The sequence below is a fragment of the Dufourea novaeangliae genome, unplaced genomic scaffold (assembly GCF_001272555.1).
Source record: "Dufourea novaeangliae isolate 0120121106 unplaced genomic scaffold, ASM127255v1 scaffold247, whole genome shotgun sequence".
In the NCBI taxonomy this organism is placed as follows: domain Eukaryota; kingdom Metazoa; phylum Arthropoda; class Insecta; order Hymenoptera; family Halictidae; genus Dufourea; species Dufourea novaeangliae.
This window is the reverse complement of record NW_015374128.1, coordinates 159,598-163,448: the sequence shown is the minus strand read 5'-3', so window position 1 is coordinate 163,448 and position 3,851 is coordinate 159,598.

Sequence of the window (3,851 nt, the reverse complement as noted above, 5' to 3'; positions counted from 1 at the left end):
CCATGGCTCGCAAACCTTGACTGCGAGAATTGTCGCGTCGCCGCGGCCACCTACCGACGGTGCGCAGTACTAACGTTACAAACGGACGTCTCGCTGTAGATGCCAGGGTACTCATCTCATTACACGGCGAGGAGATGCAATGGAAAGGTAGAAGTTCGGTAAAAAAACAAAGCAAATTAAGTTCAGTAAAAAAAAGAGTGCATCTATCACAATAACTAAGGAAGGGTAGGATGTACACAGCATCTGCACTCTCTCATGACTTCGCATTGTGCACTTTTTGTCATTGCGAAGAGATTGGCTAGAAATGTGTTTGCTAAATTTGTGAAATCTCTCCTTTCTTCTAAAATAAAGTGAAACTAAAAAAAACAGACCATAACAGTTCAAACACTGCGAAATCGTTTTAAATAGGAAACGTACCGCAAAAGAGTCATTCACCAATTTTTCAGACCATATCGCAAGTTTCTCTATCGAGGGCATAGGGTAAAAAAAATCTGATCATCTCGGCCTTTGGCACAGGGGTTACGTATACTTTTAACTTAAACAAAACGTGGATACATGGATGATTCCACGATTTTTGTTTAAATGGCATCGTGTTTTGTGAAAAATGGTAATTATGCAATATTTTACGTTATTTTGAAATGGACTGTATACGACGAAGAAAATTTTCAACGAATTGGCAACTGAAGGACTTTAAAGAGAAATCTCTCGGCTTTCCAAAATTCTTTCGGAATTTTCTATACGATCATGCGTTCGCAAGTTACAGGCGCTCAAAGTGGAAAGTGCCTTTTCTCATGTGATGACGAATAACTTGGCCAATAAAAACTGTGTAACAAAATTAAAAAAAGAAAATTAAAGAAAGAAGTTTGCTCTCTGAAAGTGTTTCATTGGGATTACCAGAAAAAATTTTATTTGGCCCACGCATCCTCTCAAAGTTGACCAACATTTTTTAACATTCGCTTGCTGCGCTTCATCTTTAAAAAAATGGAACATACTACCTGAAAATAATTTTTGAATTCCCGATTCAAAAACCAGAAACTTCAGGCTACAAAATGGTCGTATACAATATTTTTTATAACTATTTTTCGCGGAGATATAGTCATTTGCAAATGACCCATATTTTCGGCAAATTTTAGTGGTCCCTTAATTTTGACGCTCAGTGTAGTTTGTTGAAGAAAAAAAAAATGTTTTTTTCTTTTATGTAAACTCTACATTTTAGGATCTCCTTCCAGGGTCTAATGTGTGTGTGTGTGTGTGTGATGAGTGTGTATGCCGTAACGGAGCGTAGGTGTAGGAGTGCGTGTTATGAGAGTGGAAAAGAAATCGCTCGCCGTAGTCAGGGACACTCGATTCGCTTATTTTTATTATGGAGTTTTTAGGTTGACCGAGAATGTTTTGTAGCGAACACACGTTTAATCAGCATTCTGCTCCAAATACAATTTTTCATTTTTTTTAGTTATATTTACGAACACTGCGTTCAGCTGTGAAATTTAGCAAATGAAACTTCAACACCTCCATATCTGTCGCAGCAACCGATGATTCTGCCGACGCAGTCGGAAGAACTTCTCGGATGGAGACACATATTAAATCGCAGTAAGACCACAGTGTACAAGATTTTGGTTAGAGGCACGATGTCGTAAGTTCAAGACCGTCATCCAATACTGGTGGTAAGACATAGATTGTGCTTATGTTCTATCCTATACACCGAGTAAGCATCCCGAAATCGGGAGGATTACTCGTGACTGAATGTACATCCCGAAACTGTGGCAATGATAAACTATACTTATCCTAACGTTAGGCAAGAAATTATGTTTGTTTGCTTCGACGTTCCACAACAATGATATTCATGTCCGGTTGATGCTACAAAGTCCTGACGCCTGGGCGAAGGTTGCCGTTGTTACGTCCGGCGTTGCGGTCGTTACTTTATTTATAGTTTATGTTGAAGCACGCCCTGTCTAAACTTACCGGTAAAGTACGCAATTAGGAATAGGGAACGGGAGGGATAGGAACTCTCATTTATGATAACAACAAAGATATATTCTAACAGTCAAATAAATAAAAGATACCAATAATTCTTAACATACCAATGATGATGAAGATGAATGATAGTTTTTTATAAAACTCGCCTGTTAGGCCGCGCGTAATCGCGGAGTCGCGTCGCACAAGGAAGAGATATCGTCGCGGAAACTGAACAGCTGAGTGACCGTTCTCACTCAGCTCGCTGCCGCGTGTAAAGTCGAAGAGCGAACGAACTTGCCGTGGCATAAGTGACACACGAGCCGAAAGTTAAGAGATCCAAAAAACTAAGAGAGCTTCCCCGGTTTGGACAACCGTTTTATAAGTTCTTCCTCCCCTTCCTTTATTAAAAAACGTGAAAGATACGGGGTAGCAACAAGCTATTGTTCGTAAGAGAATTCTCGAGTCGTGGTGGCGGTCTTTGGAAATTGCTGATGTTTCCGTTCCGTCGGTCAACGTCTCGAGGAAGGTCGACTACGCGCGTAGCTTCCACGTGTCGCTGAATTGACGGTTCTCGTTCGCTTTTTGCGTGTAAAGGTGGTCGGAAAAAGTATGCAAGGAAAAGAGGAAATGAAGCTACAGGATATAACACCGTCGTTGTCGAGAAGAAGAGTAATGAGGAGGCGCTGAAGTTCAGCGTAGTTTTTGACGACACCCTAGCGGTGAAACCAAACGGTCCCAGCCCGAAGTAATGCGAAAGTGGTGCCGGGCCGGGTCTGGGAGCTGACATGGAGGAGTGTTTCTAGCGGGTATAGTGTAAGAGACCAGAAACTCCCGCACACCGGATGGCATGAGCCTTCTGATGGTGCGTAATGAATTTTCCCCCTCTAATGAAGAAAAGAATATATTACTAGACTGTTATAGCTACCAAAAATATGTATAGCTGAACGTAAACCAGAAGAGTGGTATAAACACCTTGCAGTGACGCAGAAATATTTAAATGTAACGCCGAGTAGAAGCACCAACGACGCCGTTCCATTTATTGTTTGGAATGCAGATGAAGATGCGTGAAGATCCTGAGTTCAGACAGTTAATAGAAGACGAATGGATCACCATGTTCCAGGAGGGGCGCGACGAGATACGCGAGCGTGCGAAACAAAAAATCGCTGAGGTTTAGGCTGAGAATAGGAAAGGATTTAAGGGGGGAGTCTCCTTTGGGGCCAACTCCGAATCGATCGAAGCGCTGATGTAAGCAATCGGACGCCAGCGGAAACACAAAATCGATATTTGGGATGGCTCGATAATACATCTAGCGGCAGTACCCACAAATAAATTTTGTTCCCCGTTGCCATCAAGGTGGGTTTGTGTATACCCTACGCGAAGACAGTGTTGCCGAACAGTATCGTTTTTCTGACGCTGTTGCCTCATGTCCCGCATGCAATTCTACCCGTGAGGAGAACGATGGAATAGCTACGGCCTACGGCTCGTGGCGAGATTTCGATTCTCGCCGAACGTTCAAGGCCAGCGACCGACTCATCGTAGATGAAATACGGAATGACGCACGAATGAAAGTTTAAACTTTTACAATTTGCAATATATTTTAATGAAATGTCATGAATGAATTGAAGAAATTCTCCCGATTAAAATGCGTCCAAATTCGAGTGTAATTGGACAATTGGTACTCATACGTAATGTTGCGGATGAAAATAATATATTATTGAAAATAATTCGAATGATGTCGTATTTGGACTCAATTCCACCGACAGAATCTCCTCAGTTCATCCGTGACATTTTAATGAATGTATACTGAAAACTATAAAAGATTAAATTTTCATTCATGCGTTTCATTCCTTATCTGTTTACATTGTATTTCGATCGTCAGTCGCTGGCCTCTCGCC